The following is a 26,534-nucleotide window of genomic DNA, read 5'->3' as shown; positions in this document are numbered from 1 at the left end:
TGGAAGTATTTAGGATTAGCAGAAATTTGAGATTAGTGATAAACTAACATCGCGAAGTAGACGAAGTGAAGGCCGGCCGCGGTGGTCGAGCGGTTCTAGGCGCTACAGTCTCGAACCGCGCGACTGCTACGGTATAAAGTGTTCCATTTAAAAAAGTGTTTGCTTGCACAAAAAATACACTTTCTAAGTATTATTACAATGGGTACGTTGGCTAACAATAGGAGCTCCTGACTATTATTAATAGCAAATGGTTCAAATGGCTCTGAGCACTATGGGACTCAACATCTTAGGTCATAAGTTCCCTAGAACTTAGAACTACTTAAACCTAACTAACCTAAGGACATCACACACACCCATGCCCGAGGCAGGATTCGTACCTGCGACCGTAGCAGTCCCGCGGTTCCGGACTGCAGCGCCAGAACCGCACGGCCACCGCGGCCGGCTATTAATAGCACTTTCGATTTCCGCAGTATCTGCGGCGCAAATTGTAGGTGCATCACATTGTACGTATAGAGAGAGAAACCATAATAAAACGTATTTATTTACTTACTAAAACATGACTTCAACTTCCATGTTATGTTGACATGCAGTAATATTCGTCTAGTATGCTTTTGACGGATGATGAATGCGATGTATGTTCAAATGGCCAAAGATATTTTTAGTGTGACATAATTACAATTTGACAATTTTCAGATTACTTACGTTATTTGTACTGTGAAACCTTGCTTCTTGCCAAATTTCATGATCCCAGGTCAACCGGAAGCACCCTGTAGATTTTGATGAGTGAGTTTTCGAGTATCAAAGTATGTGACATAAATGGCCGTATCTTTTGACTGCATTGATTTAGAGGCTTCCAATTTTCACACCGCCAAGGGGACCGTGGACCTTATAGTGTGCGACACAAATCTGAAATTGATATACCAAACTGTTCAATAGAAAAAGGGGCTTAACAGACGGACGGACAGACAGACAGAGAGACGGACAGCAAAGCGATGCTATAAGGGCTTCATTTTTATAGGTTGAGGCATGAAATACTAAAAATGTTTTAAAGAAATCTTGTTTTTGTGTTGTTTTGGAAGTAACTGTATTCCAGGTTGTGTAGCTTCGCATTAAGGCATTTTTAATTAAGTTAGCAAGAAAGTAATGTTGTTTATTTTGACCTAAATTTGTTTATGATAGTGTAAACTATTGAAACGTCCCCTTTGAACAATTTTACATGTGAAACGTCCACTTAGAACAATTATACAAGCCTGTGCTTAACCTGACACACAATATTATTTAGCGCAACGCAATCTGACTTTCAATAACCCCTACAAAACAATGGCCCTGACTAACTTTAACCTATACCTTTTACAAATCACTTACCTCACAAAAATCTTCGCTACTGGAACTACGGCAATACGGCGAGCGCCACTACTGCCAGCTAAATAAAAGATTCAAACTACTGAAAGTACTAACTACTGATAGGGATAGTTAGCAAATGAAAGATATTAATAGAGAACAAACACTGTATTTACCTTAATAGTCATCAATAGTCATAATATATACAGCAGCTCATGACATCAATTTTTACAAATTTCAAACTCCGCCATCTCTGTCCTCACATCCGCCACTGCTGGCGGCTCCCCTCCAACTGCCCAGCGCTATGCGCTGTTCGCATCCAGCTATAGCAGTTCATGACAACAATGGCAGACAACAATGCAAACTAGCCACATACTGCACACAGCACAGCCAGTGATTTTCATACAGAGTGCTATGTAACGTTGCCAATAAAAAACATAAACAGCAAACTTACATAAAGAAAACATAAACAGCCTACTTACATAGCCCCCATGCTCCCCACAAAAAATTTTACAAATGTTTTTGGCCAGTGGCCAATACAGATTTGAAAAATTTTTTCATAATTACAGTAAGAAAGATATCAAATGCACACACTTATTAATACAATGTTGGTCAACAGCTAAAATTTTCTCACAGTCAATAAAGACAGTCCTGATCATTCACCACAGTAAAACTGCCATTTCTTTTATCAAAGTCTGAGCAATAAAAGGCAATGCACACGGAAGTAGTGGATATCCATGCAGTCTTGAAGAAGTAGTGTTGTCCTTCCAACAGAAAGACAGTGCTGACTCTTGAAATGCTGACAGGTAATGGGCCACAACAGAGCAAACCCACAGCAGAGTTAGTCGACGTGTTGAAGAAGATTGGTAGGTAGGTCATCACAGAGCAGACCCACTGCAGTCCTGGTAGAGAGTATTGGTGGGCCACCAGAGGTGCAGACCCACTGCAGTCCTCGTAGAAATAATGGTACTGGTGAGTCAGCAAAGGTGTAGACCCACTGTAGTCCTGTTAGAGATGGCCAGCAGCCATCTGGTGCGACAGTGCAGGTGCACAATCACCATTGAAGAGTCTTGCGTATAATAGAGCAAGTCCATGAACCACCACTTGTGCACTCACAAAGTTTTTGGAATTGTCCTTAGAACCAGCAATGCTGTTATCCAGTCCCTTGCGGAATTACTAACACACGTGCAAACACTATCAGTCCCTATTTCTCACATATTGTCCATATACTATGACCAACAGAATGTGTGCAGTGAAATGAATGCTTACAAGTTACTTAATTTGATTAACTGGTGTCAATTACAATTATATAACATAAGAATACAATTACAAAGATACAAAATACATCATTAAAAACATAACAATACAGATAATATTTGTAGTGCAGGCTTTACAAAAAAATAGAAATAAACATATACATCAGTGTTACAGGAATGATGACATGAGTACATACATAAAAGATCAGAATAACTTTTGAAACGTCAACTTCACACATGAGCATTAAAACAAAACAGAATAAATAAAGTCTAAGCATCTTTACAAAGAAAATAACAGAGTATTAGAAAAATTCTACAACATAGCTCTCATCAGCTAAACACATAAAGACAGAAAAAAAAACACAAATACACAAGGGTACACAAACACATAGTGGGATAACACCAAAAGGAAAGGACAATACACAATTACATATTTGGAAAAGGCAGCAAAGAGGAAAGGACAGGGTTTGGTTTACTGCAGTATTTTGCTTGGAGATCTCCCTTCATTCCATAGATCGTTCGTCTTATTTCAACCTTTGCTTCCACCAAAAAAATCCTATCCAAGCATGCTTTCTGTATTTATGTGTTCACATATTTCTTACCTCATTATTTATTTCCAAGATAATCCTACCTATACCTCCTTCCTGTATTCTATTCATATTTCTTTCAAAGTAATTATTTCTGATTGTACAATACTCATTGGGGCCCAAATCTTTCTTCGCAATGCATTCTTTACCTATTCTCCATAGTCAGTTTCTTATATAGTCTACCCCCTCTTCAGCTAACTTAAATCTACTGAGCTCAGATATATACCAAGGGACGAGGCAATGCAGCAAAAAAAAATAATTAACACAAACATCAATGACAAAATATAGAAATGGCAAAGCAAGCAGCATAAATTAGCAAAGCAAGTGCAATATTACAACTAATATAAGGCAATGCAGGAAACAAGAAAAACTAGCTTAGAAGAGTAACACAAAGTCAAATTCAGTAACGGAATAATTTTTTTCAGATTTTGTTAGCACTCGGCTAGCAAAAGCAATGGTTTTCTGAACAGTAGTGTCATTTTCTATGGCTTCTTGAAATAAGTGGGCACCAAGACCGACTTTAGAAGAATCTGTGCTAAGGCAGAAATCTTGTGACAGATCTGGATGAGCTAGTATTGGCGCGTGAAGTAACGCTTCTTTCAAAGAATTGAATTCCAACTGTGCTTGTTCGTCCCAGTTCCAAATAGTATTTTTTCCAATGAGAGAACAAAGTTTTGGTGTAACTAGAATTTGCATATTCAGAAAACGACGGTAAAAATTTACGAGACCTAAAAAACTACGTACTTGTTTTTTTGTAGATGGAACTGGAATGGCTCTGATTGCTTCTAACTTTTCAGGATCCGGCTGAATGCCTTCAGAAGAAATAATATGTCCCAAAAACTTCACCTTTGTCCTACCGAATTCAGACTTTTCCAAGTTAACTGTAATTCCAGATTCTGCAAAAATACGTAACAAACTGTTGAGGATGCGGTTATGTTGTTCCCATGAAGCTTCTGCTATTAGAATATCGTCCACATATAAGGTGATGTGACGTTTTAAGAACTCAGGTAATATGGAATTTAACCCGCGAATGAATGCTGCGGAAGAAATGTTCAAACCAAAAGGAAGTTTCCGAAACTGATAACAAACGCCGAAACAAAGGAAAGCTGTGTATTTTCTGCATTCTGGATGAAGTTCGATCTGATAAAAGCTGGATCTGAGATCAATGGAAGACAACACTTTTACACCATTAAAATTTTGAAGAAGTTCTTCCATCGTCTGCGGCCTGTCTGTTTCAGGAATAATGATAGTATTGATTTGTCTCGAATCTAAGACAAGTCTGATCGATCCATTTTTCTTCTCAACAACATGTAACGGATTGTTGTATGAGCTTACTGCAGGCTCAATAATGCCCTCGTCAAGCATAGATTGTATTTCTGTTCTAACACGGTCCCTATAATGTGCTGGAATTACGTATGGTCTAACACAAAATTTAGTATGCTCACGAACACGAAATTGGTATTGAAACCCCTTGATTGTTCCTGTTTTGCGAGTAAAAACTGTGGAATGTGCTTGTAAAATCTCAAAAAGGTCCTGCCTATCAGTGTCATTACAATTCTCAATTGTCTGAATTTTATTCTGAATTAACTCATTAATTTCAAATATGCCGTCGATGTCATCCCTGTCAGTACTTGCAGAGTGATTGTTAGTGTCTAGTTCCGTAGAAAATTCCGAACTGTTATCTAACAGAAGGTAAAGCCGATTAATTTCCTCATCATGGTTTGAGAGCCAGCCTTCAAATTTCAAAGCTATTGACTTACCTTCTTTCTCTAAACTTATTTCAGCATCGTGAAAGCTTAAGATTGCTTTGTATTCATTCAAAAAGTCTACTCCCAGTATAATTTCCGTCGACAATAATGGAACAATAAGGAAGTTCATAGAGAAGCTGTGGCTTTGACAAAAGAATTCTAAATTGGTTTGTTGGCGTACATCTACACTTTTTCCAAAGATTGCACCTTGTAATTTAATCTTACGTAACGGAAGTGTGGGGCAATCGTTCGCTTTGTTGCATTTGCTAAAAGCTGTTTCGCTAATTACTGAAATGGGACTGCCAGAGTCAAGTACTGCCGTAAATTTTACGTCATTTACAGTAATATGAATCACAGGATATGCAATGTTGTTATGTTTTACGTCGTGTTCCTGGAGTAAGATGTCTCTAATGTCTTCCATTTTTACGTAATTACTAGCTACGGCAGCTGCGTCATCAGTTTCATAAGTACGTCTTGTGGCTGCCAGTGGTGTGAGTCATCGCCTATTGTCTCTTTGTTGGCGCGCGTCGTTATTGGGATTTGGAGACCTAACTTCTACAAATTCACGTTGCCCAGAGGGCCCAGCTCTGTTAGAAACCCGCCAGTTCTGATGAAATTCACGTCTGTCGTTTTGTCGGTAGTTTACATAGTTTCTTTCTTGTCTGTCACGTGGTGGAGAATTTCTCTCTGAGTCGTAACTGCGTGCTGGACCGTTGCGTCTAAAGTTATTCTGTCTCCCTTGATAATAGTTATATTGGTTCCCATATTGTCTGTTTCTCTGATTGTCTCTGTGATAGTCATTACCACGGAAAGGTGATCTTTCCCTGTAACTATTACTCTGCCAGTGGTTGTCATATGGGTGGTGTCTGTTTTGGTCACGATTTACGTTGTAAGAATAGGTTTGTCGTGGCCATTTATTGTTTCTGTCGTCACGGAATTGTGACGGATGTGACCTGTAGTGATTGTTTTCCTGTTTTCGCATCCCGCGACTGTCTGTGTCAATTTCCAGTTCTTGTAACAGTCCCTGAAAAGCTTCAATGTCGTCTTTGCAACGTCCTGCCAAAATAATATGCCGTAAGTGTTCAGGTAATTTGATTAAGCAAATGCGGATGAGTTCTGAGGGGCTGTATGGGTTTGACAGGTATTGATTCTTGTGCAACATGTCTTCAAAATATTTCACAAGACTGGAAAATTCAGATTGTTCGAAGTGTTTCCTCATCATGATGCTATGTTTCACTCGGTCCTGTGTGGCTTGAGACCAATATGCTGAGAGGAAGGCATGGTAAAATTCTCCTTCACTGTGGCAATCGTGAATGACCGATCGCATTCTTACAGCTGGTTCATTCTCTAAGTAGCCACACATAAATTCTAACCTGTGTTCTAATGACCAGTTGGGAGGAAAACAATGAGAGAATTGATGGAGCCACGCTTGTGGATGAATGTCGTTGCCAGAATTCTTAAATGTTTTGAATTTACGTGTAGTAATGAACAGCTTATAGTCAAAATCATCGTGTCGGCGAGTAGCATGTCGGTCATTGTCACGTCGTTTCGGCGGTTCCATCTCAAAATTCGGTGTACCTTGCCAATTTCTTTCATAATTACCGAAATGCCCTGTGCTATTATTTTGTGGCTTTTCCGTATTTCTAAGTTCCTCTTCCCGTGTTGGAGCGCGAGTATCCTCTGAAATATGTAATTCTTGTATTACCTGTGTCAACTGATCTTGTACTTCCCGGATTTCTTTTTTGTACTGTGTATTGATTTGATTTTGATTTTGTTTGAATTTTCTAATTTGTTCATACTCTTCTGTGTCAGTGAAGGCTATGGGTCTTGTGTCATTCAGATCATCATCTACCTTTGTAGATAAGTTAGTAACCTGATCCGAAAGTTCGGCTACTTTCTCTGATAATGAACTAATTTCCCCCATGTGTCTTTCTACTGTGTCCTTTAAGTTTTCCTGAGTTTTTGCAAGTTGCGTAACCGAATCGGTAGATGCAACTGAGTCCATTTTAGCTTGCAAGGTCTCATGATTTTCATGAACAATAGTTTGCAGCTCTTTTATGGCTGCTTCGTGATTCTGTAATGCATTTTCATGCCGCGAAAAAATAGGCTGAAAATGCTCACAAATTTGTGTTTTTACGTCATTACAGACTTTTTGGCATTTCGATTCAATGTTATGTAACTCAGTAGTTAGATCTTCACGTGTTTGTTCAAGTGTGGTGTCTAACTTCCGAAGATTTTGTTCCATTGTGTCTAACTGTTGCTGTGTTCGTCTCTGGTGTTGTTCCATTTTTTGCATTAATTGCAATAATAATGTATTAGTGTCTGGAATCTGTTTCTCTACTCTTTTCGGCAGTGCATTTGCGCCGGCAACATTCACATTTTGACAAGCTGAAAATGTGTCTTGACTTATTTGAGAAAACGGTGAGGACGCAAAACCTGAATCTACAGTATTTGCAATATTGTGTCCTATCATTTCGGATTCCTGAGGCGAGCTGTTGCCGACCGACCGATCGATAATGCTTCCCTGTTCACTACCTGTTTGACTGTCTACGCCATTGTTTGACGTCCGCTCCATTTCCCTATGCACAGTTACCAAATTACTACTTTGAACATTAGTTAACTCATTACACAGTGGCGCTAACACATTGCTTTCGTCTTCACTGTCGTTTCTCAGTTTACTTTGGAGCCGAGTGTTACGTTTTTCACACGCCATTATTGTGACAATATTTCACACGATAACACAGAAAAACACAATTTGAAGAGCAAAAATAGGAGAACACATTAACATAGCACTGAAAATAATATCTAGTTAATTGCAGCTGCGAAATACTTGGTGCAAATCTATATGCATGCCACAACTGTTTTACAGTACAACAATGAAAGGCTGCAACTACAAAGGAGATTCCCTCTACAATTACGCACTAGCAATAAACAAAAGCTACACTAAATACACAAACTACAAGAAAAAATCAGAAGATTCCAGTGAGGTATCCTAGGCTAAGGGTCGACATATGAAACGTCCCCTTTGAACAATTTTACATGTGAAACGTCCACTTAGAACAATTATACAAGCCTGTGCTTAACCTGACACACAATATTATTTAGCGCAACGCAATCTGACTTTCAATAACCCCTACAAAACAATGGCCCTGACTAACTTTAACCTATACCTTTTACAAATCACTTACCTCACAAAAATCTTCGCTACTGGAACTACGGCAATACGGCGAGCGCCACTACTGCCAGCTAAATAAAAGATTCAAACTACTGAAGGTACTAACTACTGATAGGGATAGTTAGCAAATGAAAGATATTAATAGAGAACAAACACTGTATTTACCTTAATAGTCATCATTAGTCATAATATATACAGCAGCTCATGACATCAATTTTTACAAATTTCAAACTCCGCCATCTCTGTCCTCACATCCGCCACTGCTGGCGGCTCCCCTCCAACTGCCCAGCGCTATGCGCTGTTCGCATCCAGCTATAGCAGTTCATGACAACAATGGCAGACAACAATGCAAACTAGCCACATACTGCACACAGCACAGCCAGTGATTTTCATACAGAGTGCTATGTAACGTTGCCAATAAAAAACATAAACAGCAAACTTACATAAAGAAAACATAAACAGCCTACTTACACTATAAATACATCTCCACTTTTAATCTGATCCCAGACTTCACTTTCTGAATCAACATATTTCTCATTTTGTGTTATGTATTTCTCCATCTGCTCCTCAAAGTATCAGCGATGATGTGATTTGTTGATTAATGGCTGCTGCGCGCTTCCCCATGGCCTTTGCTTTAGAAGTTTTTATTGGTGTGTCATTTTCCTAACCACATTTAAGCATTCGATCATTACGGAATCGTTTGTGTCTGAACTAACATCTATCGGTGACAAGACCACTTATAGTATTACTTACAGTCACACGATTATAATGGTACTCAGTGTTATTATTTGTCGTCGTTTTGCACTTCCCTTAATTATTTGTCAGAAGAACATGTTTTTTCGAACTGGACGTAAGTGTGATCGGAGGCTTTCCCGGCGTGTGTCCAGTTTCCAGGGCTCTCGAGCGTCCAGCCGGATGCGATCGTTAAGTCCGACTATATTTCGGTGAATAACCTTTCCGCCATCATCAGGTGGCTCTGATGGAACGGTCTGTCTGCTCATTGTCAGTGTTATTTATGCCCGTCAGTCGGGCTTCGAATCCCTGCGCCGACGGTCCGATTGCGGCCGCCATGTCGGCGCAGGGAATCGAAGCCCGACTGTTGGACATAAATAACACCGACAACGAGCAGACAGACCGTTCCATCAGAGCCACCTGATGATGGCGGAAAGGTTATTCGCCGAAATGTCGCGGGACTTCAACGATCGCATCCGGCTGGACACTCGAGAGCCCTGGAAACTGGACAAAGTGTTTCATAATCTTCAATCAAGGATTGCTCAGCATCAACAATGCTTATACTACTAGCACCTTCCTGCATCATCTTAACCCACAGATTTGGTATGCAGCCAGTATCTTGCTTTCTTTTCTTCAGTTGTATATGGGCAAAATTACGGTCACAAGGCAGGCAAATTCAGCGGAATGAAATGCATCATTTCTGCTCAGAATCAGGAAAGCAGTAGTTCATGGTCCTGAGCTGTTATGAGTATCATTACCTCTGTAAAATGAGGCTACAGAGGTCATAGGGTACCTCCTAATATGGTGTCGGATCTCCTCTTGCCCGGCATAGCGCAGCCACTCGACGTGACGTGGACTCAGCAAGTCACTGGAACACCCCTGCAGAAATACGGAGTCATGCTGCCTCTATAGCCGTCCAGGTGCCACATAAATGTTCCATGGCATTCATGTCCAGAATCTTCTTAAAATCAATCGCGAGCAACTGTGGCCTGGTTACATGGCGCATTGTCATCCACAAAAATTCCGTCTGTGTTTGGGAGAATGAAATCTATGGATCACTGAAAGCGGTCTCCGTGTATCGGAACATAACCATTTCCTGTCGACGATCGGTTCAGTAGGACCAGAGGACCCAGTCCACTCCACGTAAACACAGCCCACACCATTGTGGAGTCACCAGTAGCCTGCACAGTGCCTCGTTGATAACTTGGGCCCGTGGCTTCGTGGGGTCTGCGCCGCTCACTAACCCTATCGTCAACTCGTAACAATTGAAATCTGGGCTCGTCTGACCAACCCGTGGCTTTCCAGCCGTCTACGTTGTCCTCGATGGTGAGTGTTCGTCGGAGGTGAGTGTATCATCTGGAGTGCCCCAGGAAAGTGTGGTAGGTCCGCTGTTGTTTTCTATCTACATAAATGATCTTTTGGATAGGGTGGATAGCAATGTGCGGCTGTTTGCTGATGATGCTGTGGTGTACGGTAAGGTGTCATCGTTGAGTGACTGTAGGAGAATACAAGATGACTTGGACGGGATTTGTGATTGGTGTAAAGAATGGCAGCTAACTCTAAATATAGATAAATGTAAATTAATGCAGATGAATAGGAAAAAGAATCCTGTAATGTTTGAATACTCCGTTAGTAGTGTAGCGCTTGACACAATTACGTCGATTAAATATTTGGGCGGAACATTTCAGAGCGATATGAAGTGGGACAAGCATGTAATGGCAGTTGTGGGGAAGGCGGATAGTCGTCTTCGGTTCATTGGTAGAATTTTGGGAAGATGTGGTTCATCTGTAAAGGGGACCGCTTATAAAACGCTAATACGACCTATTCTTGAATACTGCTCGAGCGTTTGGGATCCCTATGAGGTCGGATTGAGAGAGGACATAGAAGAAATTGAGAGGCGGGCTGCTAGATTTGTTACTCGTAGGTTTGATCATCACGCGAGTGTTACGCAAATGCTTCAGGAACTCGGGTGGGAGTCTCTGGAGGAAAGGAGGCGTTCTTTTCGTGAATCGCTACTGAGGAAATTTAGAGAACCAGCATTTGAGGCTGACTGCAGTACAATTTTACTGCCGCCAACTTACATTTCGCGGAAAGACCACAAAGATAAGATAAGAGAGATTAGGGATCGTAGAGAGGCATATAAGCAGTCATTTTTCCCTCGTTCTGTTTGGGAGTGGAACAGGGAGAGAAGATGCTAGTTGTGGTACGAGGTACCCTCTGCCACGCACCGTATGGTGGATTGCGGAGGATGTGTGTAGATGTACGTTCCAACCGATATGGTCACGAGCCCAGGAGTGGCGCTGCAGGCGATGTCGTGCTGGTACCAAAGGCACTCGCGTCGATTGTCTGCTGCCACAGCCCATTAACGCCAAATTTCGCCGCACTGTCCAACATTGATTTCTGCGGTTATTTCATGCAATGTCGCCTTGTCTATTATCACTGACAACGCTATGCAAACGCCGCTGCTGTGTGTCGTTAAATGAAGACCGTCGGCTATTGTACTGTCCTTCGTGACAGGTAATGCCTGAAATGTAGTTCTCTTGGCGCACTCTTTACACTGCGGATCTCGGAATATTGAGTTCACTAACAATTTTCGAAATGGAATGTCCAATGCGTTTAGCTCCAAATACCATTCTGTGTTCAGTCTTAATTCTGCGTTCAAAGTCTTCTTAATCACGTCGGACACCTTTTAGTCAGAATCACCTGAATACAAATGACAGATCCGCCAATGCACTACCGCTTTATACCTTGTGTAAGCGATACTATCGCCGTCTGTATATGTGCATATCGCTATCCCAAGACTTTGTTCAAAATTTTGTGCTGTTCTGGCTGTTAATCATTTGTATAGCGTGGGATGAATACACTGATATCAATAACTCGTATACTGCCAAAAGATGGACTTGTGCTATTTGGAATTAATGGCTTCAATTTGCTCACCTATTTTCAGACTGACGGGAATTGTCTTTAACGCAGTTCAGCCTATTTATAGCCGTAAAAAAAGTAATATTCACCTTTTTTTCTCTGTGCGACCTCCTTTTCAATAATAGCTCCGGATGTTACTACTACGCCACAGTTGCCAAAGAATGTGTGCCGTAGTGTAACTATTGCTGTGAAACTGTTTTGTGAGGGGCTAATAAGTTTTTGCTATCTATATTATGCGTAATAAGCTTCTAACACATTTTCCAGTACATACTGTCCTGAGAGTATGTGCTGCGCAAATGTCTGAAAAATAGTTTCTCTGATGTCTGAATGTCACTCCTATGCCCACCATTAAGAAGAATATTCAAAGTACTCTGGAAGTCAAACCTTATTTCTTAACATCTTGCTTTTACACCGAACAACTACTCACACTTACTGTGCCATAATATTACAAATAAGAAAATTAAAAATAAAAATAATATTATTCACCGCATTTAAAGGTACAAGACGCAAGTGGGAAACTAAAGAAAACGAGGCAGGCTACCTAGCTTCACAGTTTCAATCGAAGTCGTTCAAAAAAATTACAGGCAATGCCACTGTTGTCAGATTTTGGTACTGTGTGTCACGAAGAATTTTCTTTGTAAGGAGCTTGTAGGTGTAATCTCATAAAGTGTGTAACAATGACGTGAGTTCATTTGTAAAAAAAAAATCAATCTGTAGACTGATGTTTCGTCCACGTTTGTACTTTGCTGACCACTCAGTTTCGAAGCCTAGGCATGTCAATTTCTTGTAAATATATACCTGCAGTTACGTTGTGTGTCTGTGTAATTACAAACACTGGTATTTTGTCTTTTATCGGAGTCTTGGTGCTTATTTCCGTTGAGTTAGGTAACGGAAATATGATCCTGAGACTGAAAGACTATATATAGCCACAACAAGGAAAACCACAAATACATCCGAACAGTTCGAGTTTTCAGAGGTTTACGCTATGCCACTTGTATGTTTACCTATATTCCTATCTCAGATTTCTACTAGACTTCATAAAATTCAGCTGCTCATTGGTAAAAATTTTCCTTGAAAAATGAAGCCTTCAGTTCATGATTATAGCACAAGAAAAATTATCTGAAAAGACGTAAGTGATATTTGCTTAAGAGAACCAAGTACTTCAACTTTGGCTCCTTTGTATTAAGATGCATAATTTTTAGCAAGCGAATATAAATAATATTTATTTACGTGTGCCTCTATTTGTGACTGCATTGGAGTTAATTATAAAATGTAGATGTACATTCAACAGCACTGTCCTAGCCGCTCATTATCGTGTACGTAATTGTCTTGTTTCAGTGTTGCCCCTTACTCGTCTAAAAAAACATTGAACTTTAAACGAGAGAAGCAAAGGAAATTGTTCGAGAGATGGATGTTGCGTAACGAAACACTAGCAGTTTGTAAGTAAATAACTTTACAGGAAGAAGCAGTGACACGTATGACCAATTTGCTTTGGATTTATTGTTTTTGCGTAAACATGTCACTGCATCTTGACGAATTTTACGCTGAAAGCTCTTGATAAATCTGCAAATGGGCCTGCCTATATCAGTTTACACATCATCATCTACAATAATGGTACAGGATGAAGACGTTATACAGGGTGAGTCACCTAACGTTACCGCTGGATATATTTCGTAAACCACATCAAATACTGACGAGTCGATTCCACAGACCGAACGTGAGGAGAGGGGCTAGTGTAATTGGTTAATACAAACCATAAAAAAAATGCACGGAAGTATATTTTTTAACACGAATTACGTAGGGATCCAAAAGGAACGGTGATGGACCTTAGGTACAGAAGAGACTGGAACAGCACATTACGTCCACATGCTAACACCTTTTTATTGGTCTTTTTCACTGACGCACATGTACATTACCATGAGGGGTGAGGTACACGTACACACGTGGTTTCCGTTTTCAATTACGGGGTGGAATAGAGTGTGTCCCGACATGTCAGGCCAATAGATGTTCAATGTGGTGGCCATCATTTGCTGCATACAATTGCAATCTCTGGCGTAATGAATGTCGTACACGCCGCAGTACATCTGGTGTAATGTCGCCGCAGGCTGCCACAATACGTTGTTTCATATCCTCTGTGGTTGTAGGCACATCACGGTACACATTCTCCTTTAACGTACCCCACAGAAAGAAGTCCAGAGGTGTAACATCAGGAGAACGGGCTGGCCAATTTATACGTCCTCCACGTCCTATGAAACGCCCGTCGAACATGTACCTTACTCCTCATGGTAATGTACATGTGCGTCAGTGAAAAAGACCAATAAAAAGGTGCTAGCATGTGGACGTAATGTGCTGTTCCAGTCTCTTCTGTACCTAAGGTCCATCACCGTTCCCTTTGGATCCCTACGTAATTCGGTGCTCTCCGATACACACGATCGAACAGCGGAGGAGTGGTACTCAAGCGTCAACTTTAGGTTACAATATCTCCGGATGTAATTAACATTTTACAATGCAACAAACGGCACTGATTACGTATTTGTTTATATGTTCAGATGTGCTAACAAAACTAACGGGGCTCCATTTAAAAAAACGTAGGTTTGTGTTAAAAAACATACTTCCGTGCATTTTTTTTATGGTTTGTATTAACCAATTACACGAGCCCCTCTCCCCACGTTCGGTCTGTGGAATCGATTCGTCAGTATTTGATGTGGTTTACGAAATATATCCAGCGGTAATGTTAGGTGACTCACCCTGTATACGTATGTAATTCTGAACTGAAGAAAGACTAGGAAAAGTGGTGGAATATTCCATTTGTTTTGGAAAGCGGTTTTAAGCCTTTAGACTGAAATGAAGAAGCGGTAATCATCTTAAGGTTTTATTTGTAACATATTCAGTTTGCGACTAATACTATTTTCTTTCCTTCGACTTGCAAAGAGATCAGAAGGATTCATAAGGGTATGTAGGATAACGCATCTGTAACAGAGAACAATAACACCAAAATGAGGTAAAATGAAGGTACGTGAAGGACAGTTGAATAATAATGGTATCCGGAATGACAAATTGCCATTCGGAAAGGTTGCGCCCTATTTAGCAATGCCCCTGTGCTTTAGTTTATATCAGATGGACGAACTTTATTCTGAATATATCATAAATGAATGCAGCAGTTCAATATTTACAATTTAATTCACAAAACTAAAAAGATGAAAACATTCCCATTGAAGACATAGAAAACAAAGAGCTAACAATGAAATGTGTTGGTGTGGTCTTCAGTCCTGAGACTGGTTTGATGCAGCTGTCCACGGTACTCTGCCCTGTGCAAGCTTCTTCATCTCCCAGTACGTACTGATCGTAAATATTTATGAGGTGTATTCAACAATTAATGAGGAAGATGATTACATTGACCTTCATTGCAAAGAGACAACAACTGATTCTACAATGTATAGTGTCTATACTATATTGCTATGGAAATTGCCGCAAGTAACAAAATGAGACCAAAGGAATATAGTTACGGTTAGTCTGTCATATCAGCACTTTCTGACTTGTCGTTCACAACGTCAGATCCGCAAAAGCATCAATATCACCCACTTTATGATAATTGCAAGTGAATTTGAGGTATTGAGAAATGGCAAAGACTATTTAAAATGAAACGATAATATGTGCTTTCAGAAACAGTGGAGTTCCAGTGAAGTGCAAAATGCACCTGCAGTTTGTTATTGTATCTGAGTCATTTGAATGTCATGTCTGTGAAAGGTCTCTTAGAAGCGAATGGTATCGTTTTCTTACAGAAAGTTGCAAACGCTGCTACTGGTGGATCAACATGGAAAGGAAGTCGATGAGTTGTTTCATCTTGGCCGTGCTGCTGGTTGCTGTTATACTGCCTTCAACTACGGTGAGGAATTATTACCATTATAATAATTTAATCCTCACATTAAAACACTGGAATCGTCCTCTTAATACACAACATATCTTTAATATTTCCGAACGCATGCGAAATGAAATGAAACGTAGGGCTTAACGTTTAGTCGACGAGAGTCTTTGGACAGCCGATTCTGGAAGGATACGGAAGGAAATGGGTCGTGTACTTCTGTAAGGAACCATCCTCGGCACAGTTTTTAGCGATTTACGGAAAAGCAGAAACACTAAATAAGGGTGGCTGGAATGAACTCGTATTCTGGGACATGACTGTTCGCAGTACTGCCTGATCATCTAGATTTTGGTTCCGTGGCTTCCCATAATCTTTTACGACAAATTCCTGGAAGATTCATGTAACAGTGCACAGAGGATTTTCTTCTTCCTCCTCCAATATGAGCGCGTGCTAGGTCTCTAATGATAGTGTTGTCAAACGGATGTTCGACATTAATCGTTCTTCCATTCTTCCACATTCCCTGGTCTGCCAGTTCTGCCTGCTTCACTAACCTATGCAGATATCTAAAGTACTTGTTTTCGAAGCAGCACCGGGCATGGATGCAGAATTATATGTTCGAATGCCACAGCCCTACTAAGGGCAATGCGGGTCTGGCGATGAAGAAAAAATAGGACCTTATTGTGGAGTCAGTCAGAAAGTGTTCTTCGTTCCAGAATAGCTGGCATTAGGCGGCATCACAGTCTGCACAAAGTGTTTGCGTTGATGATGGTGACCCGTGGTGCTTTAAACATTTAACCGACAGGCTAATGAATATCTGAGGATGCTCGTGCCCGATGAGCGAAACTATCAAATAAATGAAATAATACGCAACCTCTTGCGGGTAAGGACACATTAACTACAACGGTCGCTGTGTTCCCTGGTGGTAATACATGGGTTTGCTATGTCATTGTTGTAGTTGAGACTATAGGCTGAAAATAAATACACAACCTGACATAAAAAAGTGAAGCACGTAGGAGCGGAAACGAAAGAAACACGACGGGTTGCGAGAGTATGTCATGTTAATTCAATGATTACAAAACTGAGAAAAACTAGTAATGAAGTTCGTAGTCTGAGCATGTCAAGATAATGTTGCACCCCCTCTCATCTTGATTGAGAAAAGTGTCGTAAAGCCATTTTACCCTTTCCTGATGCACGATGGTTCAAAACTGCTGTAACTTATCCTTGATGTCTTGGGCATTGAGCATTGTGTCTAAGTTGACATCAGAGCTGGTCATACATTCTATCAGGGACAGATCTGGGGAACTTGCTGGCCACGAAAGTACCTCAGCATTACGCATGTCAAGATAATGTTGCACCCCCTCTCATCTTGATTGAGAAAAGTGTCGTAAAGCCATTTTACCCTTTCCTGATGCACAATGGTCTAAAACTGTTGTAACTTATCCTTGATGTCTTAGACATTGAGCATTGTGACTAAGTTGACATCAGAGCTGGTCATACATTCTATCAGGGACAGATCTGGGGAACTTGCTGGTCACGAAAGTACCTCAGCATCACGCATGCAGTTCGTAGAAACACATGCAATGTGTGGATGAGCGTTGTTCCATAGAAATGGCACAACGATACTGTCGCATGGGTGGTAACGCATGAGGACGTAGGATGTTTGTGACGTACCGTTGTACAGTTGAAAATTTTCACAATCACTGTCAGACGTGGCCTGTAGTCATACCCGATGCCTCCCAACAGAATGACACTAGGTGTAACGCTGATGTGCCTCTCCAAAACATCGGGTGACAGGGATCTCTCTCCAGGTCGCCTCCACGGTCGCCCACGAAGGTCATCCTGAGTAGTGCTTTTATTGCGTATGGCATCGATAATATACTACTTGGATTCAACTGCAGTGGTGTTAATGGTAATACAGTATACGTAAAGTACACATAAAATAAATTACATTCATTCCTGATTGGGAAAGTCTTAGATTAAGTGGATAAGACAATATTATCCATTTGATAAAATAAATTTAAAAAGAACAATTGGATGAATTACACATAGAAGAATAAAGCCAATTTTGATAAATAGGATAGAGATTCTAAGTTTGTAATCGTTAGGAAAGTTCTTTAAATATCTGGAAGCAATTGGTTGTAGGTTTATATCTAAAATTTCCATCAAGGAGACTGCATCCTCAGAGACCTCATGTATATTGGACATGTAGTGTATTGTTTGTCACTGGTGTCCGCAGTCACACTTGGCACTTTTGGCGATTCCCTTCTCGCACTGTTCTAGGCGCTACAGTCTGGAACCTTGCGACCGCTCCGGTCGCAGGTTCGAATCCTACCCCGGGCATGGATGTGTGTGATGTCCTTAGGTTAGTTAGGTTTAAGTAGTTCTAAGTTCTAGGGGACTGATGACCTCATAAGTTAAGTCCCGTAGTGCTGAGAGCCATTTGAACCATTTGAACTTAGTCGCACTTCTAGTCCTGATATTGTTCGTGCTCGGTGCTTGTGCGACATAGGGTGGTCCGCAGCCTAGGTAAGTGGCATCCACGTGGGGCTCGTGTAGGATCGACAATGAGACCAGAGTCAGGATTAGCTGCGAATCACTCATCTCGCCTTGCTGTTTCTAGCTGGATTCCTTCAGAAGTGAGCCTTTTTCCAATTCTTAAGGAGGGTTTCCTAGTCTAAAGTCGTTCCCTTTGAGTGGCATGACACTCGTGGCGTAGTGGATGCTCGCGATTTCTGGAGCATTTCTCCCATTCTCCCAACACAGCTCGACGTCGTATCTTCGGTGGTTGATATTAGACAGAACACATTCTGGGGTGTGGATTTTATTGTGCCACATATACTTCTCATGACCACATTCAGTTGTGTAGAAACCATGTCTGTATGAGCAATATTCAACCATAGTGGGCAACATTATTCACCGACATACCATACAAGTGAGAGGGCAGTTGTTTTCAGAACTGACGCCTTAGCTGCCCAACTTGTTCCAGAGAGTTTGTTTAATATGTTGTTTCTAGTTCTCATTTTGTGACTGTTTCAGTTCGGTGTTTTCTGTATGTTAGTGAGCGATCCAGGATCACGTCAAGATATTTTGGGGAAGGTTTATATGACGGCAACTGATTTCTGAATGTAGTTCGCAGTTTACAGCCAGCATGCCTGTTATTCGGATGGAAGGTGGAAGATCCAATTTTGTTTACATTTACTTTCAGTCGTCAAACATTAAAAAATCATCTAGAGTTCGCAAATCCAGAGTCAGATCCTTTCTGAAGTAGTAAACTCAGTAGACTGCGTTACGAATGCTATTTCATCAGGATGGATAAATGTTCTTGCTTTCGTGTTTGGTAACTCGGGAACAGATAGACTGAAAGGTAGCGGGGTTAATACGGATCCTTGAGGTAGTACGTCACTTAAATTTTTCATCTCCGATACTTGAACACTGAGGTGAACTTGGAATTTCTGTTGGACAGCTTATTATTGAGTAGTTGTGCAATTCTTCTACATGGAATTGTTCTTAAGAATTTTAGAAGATTGCCTTTCTGCCACACTGTATAGTAAGCTGATGTTAGGTCAGTAAATACAGCCATTGTTTTCTTCTGATCGTCCGAGCCCTTCCCTATGTAAGTTGTCAATCACAGCATTTGATAGCTGCAGTTGTGGCCTGGTCTAAAGCCAATCTGTTCTAGGGATATGTGTTTCATGATAATTGGTGCTGTCCTATTGTAGAGTACTCTCTCCAGTCGGAGGGCAGAAGATCTATAACCTTCGGGGTTGTTACCAGATTTTGGCAATTTCTTCAGGATGGTAAGTATCTTCATTCTCTTAAAAAGCAGTCTGCTTCTTACGACAACATCGTTTAACAGTGCAGCTAGCCGCTGCACTGCACCTTGACCAGCATGTTTAAGGATCTCAGGATATATGCCTCCAAAACCAGCAGCTTTACAAGGTTTGAAGGTGTCTAAGGCTGCAGCATCTTCGGCTGTAGAGATTTTTTGTGCAAACTGGGATGGCTGTGCTTGAGAAATTTTAGACTCTAGCTTATGTTTCACTCCTTTGACTTTCTGTTTGTTGTCGTTCTTTTTACACCGACAATCAAAATATGGTTCAGATGGCTCTGAGCACTATGAGACTTAACATCTGAGGTCATCAGTCCCCTACAACTTAGAACTACTTAAACATAACTAACCTAAAGACATCACACACATCCATGCCCGAGGCAGGATTCGAACCTGCGACCGTAGCGGTCGCGCGGTTCCAGACTGAAGCACCTAGAACCGTTCGGCCACTCCGGCCGGCTACAGCGACAATCCTAGCTACTATTTTGTTAGGATTTATTTTGTCTGGTAAGGTGTTGTTAGCTCTTGTGGCACTAGCAGCTTTCTTATAAGTTGCATGCTTTCTTGCCTGAGTGTTGGAAAGACATGTTTTCTGTTAGATCCCTCTGTCTATTTTGCCTAATTGTGTCTAGAGCAGAGATCTAATTCATTCGATTGCCAGAAAACATATTCGAAGGAGCTATATGGAGAACTACATCCCCGAATGGAGTCCTAGATGCTTGAAACTGTATGCAGAATTTCAGACGACTGAAGACACCGAGATAGCACATGATATGATCTGATCTCTGCTCTAGACTAATTCATTCGATTGCCAAAAAACATATTCGAAGGAGCTATATGGAGAACTACATCCCCGAATGGAGTCCTAGATGCTTGCAATTGTATGCAGAATTTCAGACGACTCAAGACACCGAGATAGCACATGATCTGTCTGTCAAAGCGATCATAATGCCTAACTTTATGGATAATGAAGTGAATAATATAGTCAATCTCTTCAGAAAATTTTTCCCAATTGTTCCATTGTGGGTTTGGTACAGACCTGACTATTTGGATTCACCAAAACAGGTCTGTGGTAGCTTTTAGGAAAATCATGTGCACCTTCCTGCTGCTCTGCAACTGTAGTTCATTGTTGTGGGTGATAACAATAACAGAGGTCTGGGTTGCATTTTTGAGCCCATCTAGCTGAGTGGAATGTCCACTTGTCCTTCCCGTCGAATAATAAGAAAAGACGTTCCATTTTAGCCCTTCCGATACCTTCGTGCCATCTTCATCCGTTTTTCTGTAGCCTCGTTGTGAGTTACGCCTATTGAAGTCTCCAGTTACTGCTACCAGGTGTTGGATATCTTGATCATCTTCTTTCATCCGTGATTGTCTTGGGTCTTATGGATGCCCACAATCCATGTGTTGGCCCCTTTCAGCCTGATGGTATAGATGTTATTTTCTGTTTTTGTTTGGGCATCTGTTACATTCGTCATTCTTGATGGACGTTGCAGATACATAGCTTGAGTGATATGTGGCAGCAACTAACGGACATAGCCAGATATCGTACAGGTGGAATGAAGCTGGATTGCATCTGACCAGTGAGATCCTATAGTAATATGATATCCACCTCATTTTCAGTTGTTATTTGAGTCAGATTATCACCTTTTGCTCCCCTTATTCGTTCTATGTTTAGTTGTAAGAGCCGCAGAGTATCCCCCAAGTCCTTTGTCAAGTAGTTCTGGGGAGAACTGTTTTGTTTCACTGCTGTGTATCTTCTAAGGCTGGTAATTATGAATCGCATCTGTAGCCTGTTCAGCCGAAACTTAGTTACGTTTCCCGGTGTACGACAGTGGGAGGCAAGTCTACTACTCTACCAGTTGCTGATAACGCTGTCTCACACAACTACGTAGCATCTCCGTGTCCTTCGTTGTGAGCTCTTAGTGTCAGACGCTGTTCCCGCCCCTTCTAACCCTCTCAGGACTGGTAACAACACTAAACACGAACAACAGCAATGCGCACTGTTGGCTGTTCTATTTATAACAGAGAACTACAACTCTGTTCGTTTACACACGTGGCAATTGTGTCTACAAGTACAAAGTTATATTGACAATCCGACAATTTCTTCTAGGTGCTTCACTTTTTTTGTCAGGCACTGTACAATATAAAGGAGTTACTATTCGTCACTGATTCCCTCACAAACATAATGCCTGACTGATATATGACATGTATCACTGTTGCTGTTGTTTTCGTTATCAAGTTTTTGAACGAAGATACAGCGCTGTTATTCACACATTACTGCACTTTTTTCCGACAAGTGAGTCTCGCACTTTCTGTATTTGAACACATTTTTAGTATCCCCTTGTCAAGCAAAAAAAAAATGTAAGAAGCCATTTTTGAGACTTACGTACGACCCTCTGATTATCCATTCCTCAAACAAACTGAGCGACACCACTGAGTACCAGGAAACATAGTACCAACTTGTGACATCAGTTGGCATCGACTACTGTACGATCCAGCATTCCTGAAAACCACTCTATTAAGGGGGGTAGGACGTCAGACGGGCCGACTTGGAGCAGGAGAGGCACCACAGGACATTTTAATTTCCACTCTCTATACTTTTACAAATAAATTCAAAAAACTTTGCCAGCATGACCAGAAAGGATTCAGGATTCATACTCATAGCAGTGGAAGTTTCTTTTTAACATGTGAAATTTCATCATTTTTTCACTTACTATTGGCTGCATTTGTTGCTATAGGTATAAATCTATTAAAACTGTGGTAAAAATTGAGATAATTAACTATAAAATTTGAGTTTTTTTCAAACATGAAGTTTAAAATGTAACAGCTCATTCAGGTTTTCATAAATTAAATAAATTCTAGAGTTTCATACACCCTTAAGTATGGTTTGCATGCTGTGCAAAATGCATCGACATTCGTCATCCGCCCTCCCGCCATTTCTCTTTCCCGTTCCTGAATAGCGCACTGTTTTGACCCTGACGATTATTTCAAGAGCAATAGGTGAAAGGAAGAAACATGATGGTTGACTCCTTTTGTAGCGTACGGTTTCTTAAATTTTATAGTAAACCCCTCTGAGTGAGCCACAATGCCTGTGTTTTAACGTCATTTGCAAGAGGTTCTTCGTGACATTCTCGCTCTAACAAAACATGGAAGTAGGCTGTTTAGGTTTTTATGTTGGTAACGCCACGTAGCGCTCTGTATGAAAATCGCTGACTGCGCTGTGTGCAGTCTGTGGCTGGGTGGACTCATTGTTGGAATATTCGCTATTGTAAAGTTGGGCAGTTAAATGTGAACAGCGCGTAGCGCTGCGCAGTTGGAGGTGAGCCGCCAGCAGTGGTGGATGTGGGGAGAGAGGTGCCAGAGTTTTGAGCGGACGATCTAGACGTGTGTCCGTCGGAAAAAGGAAATTTGTTTAATTGGATGTCACAAAATTATATGTATATTATGACTTTTGAACGCTAGTAAGGTAAATACATTGTTTGTTGAAACTTCCTGGCAGATTAAATCTGTGTGCCGGACCGAGACTCGAACTCGGGACCTTTGCCTTTTGCGGGCAAGTTCTCTACCAACTGAGCTACCCAAGCACAACTGACGCCCCGTCCTCACAGCTTTACTTCTGCCAGTACCTCGTCTCCTACCTTCCACTCCGCTGCAGAGTGAAAATCTCATTCTGGAAACATCCCCTAGGCTCTGGCTAAGGCATGTGTCCGCAATATCCATTCTTTCTGGAGTGCTAGTTCTGCGAGGTTCGCAGGAGAGCTTCTGTGAAGTTTGGAAGGTAGGAGACGAGGTACTGGCAGAAGTGAAGCTGTGAGGAGGCGGCGTGAGTCGTGCTTGGATAGGTCAGTTGGTAGAGCACTTGCCCGCGAAAGGCGAAAGTCTCGAGTTCGAGTCTCGGTCTATCACACAGTTTGGATCTGCCAGGAAGTTTAATATCAGCGCACACTCCGCTGCAGAGTTAAAATCTCATTCTGGAAACATTGTTTGTTCTCTATCAGAATTTTTCATTTGCTAACTATACCTGTCAAAAGTTAGTGCCTTCAGTAGTTAGAATCTTTTATTTAGCTGGCAGTATTGGCGCTCGCAGTAGTTCGAATGACGAAGATTTTTGTGAGGTAAGTGATTCATGAAAGGTATGGGCCATTTCCTTGTAGGGATTATTGAAAGTCAGACTGCTTTGCGCTAAACATATTGTGTGTCAGTTTAGTGATGATCAGAATAAGTAAAGAGAAAACTGTCTACGTTGAGTTTTGCTCAGCTGTTTGAAAATCAAATAACGTAAAAGTTTTTCCAGTACTGTTATTCTTAATTATTCTAAGGGGATGTTTCAAACAAAACTGTGATGACACTAGCTGCTCTTCTCTTCTTTGGCAGGAAGGAAAATTAGGGTTTAATGTTCCATCGTTAACGAGGACAGTTAGACGTGGAGCATAAGACCGGACTGGGGAAAGGTGGGGAAGGAAACCGGCTGTGTCCCCTTGTAAGGAAACACCGCGACATTCGGGAAAACGCTGAAAAGCTGGATCTGAATGGCTGTACGGAGGCTCGAACACCGGTCCTTCCGAAAGCTCTCTTTTGGATCAACTCCTCATCCTCTGATAATCCTACCCCTAAGGTTCCCAGACTGACTAGCATGTTGGCACAAGGCAAGAGTACACGGGAAGTCACATCTGTGGTCCCTAAACGTACCACACTAATAGTCAGCATACAAACAAATGGTCTCACATCAACAATACGTAAGGCTGTTAATACCACAGGGCAGACGTGGTAACTGTGGGCATAGTACAGGGTGATTCAAAAAGAATACCACAACTTTAGGAATTTAAAACTCTGCAACGACAAAAGGCAGAGCTAAGCACTATCTGTCGGCGAATTAAGGGAGCTATAAAGTTTCATTTAGTTGTACATTTGTTCGCTTGAGGCGCTGTTGACTAGGCGTCAGCGTCAGTTGATGCTAAGATGGCGACCGCTCAACAGAAAGCTTTTTGTGTTATTGAGTACGGCAGAAGTGAATCGACGACAGTTGTTCAGCGTGCATTTCGAACGAAGTATGGTGTTAAACCTCCTGATAGGTGGTGTATTAAACGTTGGTATAAACAGTTTACAGAGAATGGGTGTTTGTGCAAAGGGAAAAGTTCTGGACGGCCGAGAACGAGTGATGAAAATGTAGCACGCATCCAGCAAGCATTTGTTCGCAGCCCAGGAAAATCGACTCGCAGAGCTAGCAGAGAGCTGCAAATTCCACAATCAACTGCATGGAGAGTCCTACGAAAAAGGTTGGTTATGAAACCTGAACGTCAACTACCCGAGGCGATGGATTGGCCGCCAGGCAGCCCGTGACAGAGTACTTCATCACTGGCCTCCAAGAAGCCCTGATCTTACCCCCTGCGATTTTTTCTTATGGGGGGTATGTTAAGGATATGGTGTTTCGGCCACCTCTCCCAGCCACCATTGATGATTTGAAACGAGAAAGAACAGCAGCTATCCAAACTGTTACGCCTGATATGCTACAGAGAGTGTGGAACGAGTTGGAGTATCGGGTTGATATTGCTCGAGTGTCTGGAGCAATATTGAACATCTCTGAACTTGTTTTTGAGTGAAAAAAAAACCTTTTTAAATACTCTTTGTAATGATGTATAACAGAAGGTTATATTATGTTTCTTTCATTAAATACACATTTTTAAAGTTGTGGTATTCTTTTTGAATCACCCTGTATAATAATCAGTATTTTTTTCGCATACGTTACAAGAAACTCCAGATAATCAGACAATATTAACTGCATTGGTAGAACCAAACTCCACACAAAAACATTAAAAGTTTAATGTCAACTGTACTGTACAACTTAGGTCAATCACCGGTTAAGTATTTCGTTCATTGCATTTCCGATATGCCTGAAAGCGAGCTCCTAGAACTCGAAAAGTATCGCAAAAACGTCAGTTAAATGGAGCAAATTTGTGCGCGGTAGCCGTTCAGTGCTTTATAAATATACATGTACTGTGGTGGAGTGTGTTATGTGTATTTTCTGCGCTAGCTTTCACCGTGGTGTCACTTCTGTTAATAAGACAAAGTGATATACAGCAGATCTCTCTCTGGTCAAATCTCACAGATATTCAGCTTTTTTTGTGTTTTACATTTTTCACTACGTTTCTCTTGGTAAAGCGCAACGTCCGAGTAGTCAGTGAGACAGGTTGCTGGTCGACCTTTTGCAACAGTGATTTACGTTTCTTTTCTGTTGCAGGTGGCAGAGCAGTGCGAACCAAACGCTTGTGCATACACCTTATGCCAGACGAACACTAGGTGCATTTCCTATAAGGACAACGGAGGGTGCAAAGCGAAGTGTGTGCCTCTAACAAATTGTAACAGCAACTGAAAGTCATCCTAAGAATAAAAGCAACGAGAAATGAAATGAAAATAATACAAATCTTCACAAATTAAAAACATAAATGTTTTTTTATGTCATCTTTGTTTCCTGGGCTAGTGGTTCCTCTACAATAACTTTAGTTCTAACTATTCACGAAATTTTAATTACTTCTGGAATACTATTGGAAGACGAGACTGCACTACAAAATACGTTTACATGTAACGATCTGAGAGCAGATCTCCTTCACCTCAGAATCTGTATCTCTTGCGATTATGGACTCGTGAGCATTCTGCCTCTTGCAGAAGTTTGTTATTGACTGCGTTATCTGCGTACTTCTAAACGACCATTCAAAATGTCAAGCTTTTTCCTCCACACCTTCCAAGCTCACATGGACTAGAGTGAACTAGTGAATGGTGGGACAAAGGATACGGCAAGAACTTAACAGCAGCCTCAAGGTATGTGTTTGAAGCGGCATTTCGTGATAAGCTTGTATTGTTTATGGAAAGAGAAGGCTGAAAAGTGGATTAACGTTTGATTAGTTTGCTTAAGACTCTTGGAAATACATGGTGCTTTTCTGCCATGTTGGTTAAGGACTGCAGTTCGGATGCCTGTAAGTCGTTCAGAAGGATCTCTAATTGTGTTACGGAAGTCGTTACTGACGTAATTAAATAACAATAAAATACATTTACCTAACCTCGTCAATTAACAGTAATCGATAAGA

The 26,534-nt window shown here is 41.2% G+C and overlaps 1 long non-coding RNA gene across 1 annotated transcript in view; it reads left to right on the top strand.

The window, feature by feature from the left end:
- The window catches only part of LOC126191366 (uncharacterized), a 40,926-nt gene extending 15,052 nt beyond the window's left edge, over window positions 1-25,874 (top strand). The window contains exons 2-3 of the long non-coding RNA XR_007538343.1: window positions 15,544-15,647; window positions 25,691-25,874. This is a non-coding gene — a long non-coding RNA (uncharacterized LOC126191366). The remainder of the gene's footprint in view (window positions 1-15,543; window positions 15,648-25,690) is intronic.
- Window positions 25,875-26,534: the final 660 nt, after the last annotated feature.

Source organism: Schistocerca cancellata, chromosome 6 (assembly GCF_023864275.1).
Source record: "Schistocerca cancellata isolate TAMUIC-IGC-003103 chromosome 6, iqSchCanc2.1, whole genome shotgun sequence".
Classification (NCBI taxonomy): Eukaryota; Metazoa; Arthropoda; class Insecta; order Orthoptera; family Acrididae; genus Schistocerca; species Schistocerca cancellata.
Note: the sequence above shows the minus strand (reverse complement) of the source record. Positions and strands in the feature narration are given on the sequence as shown.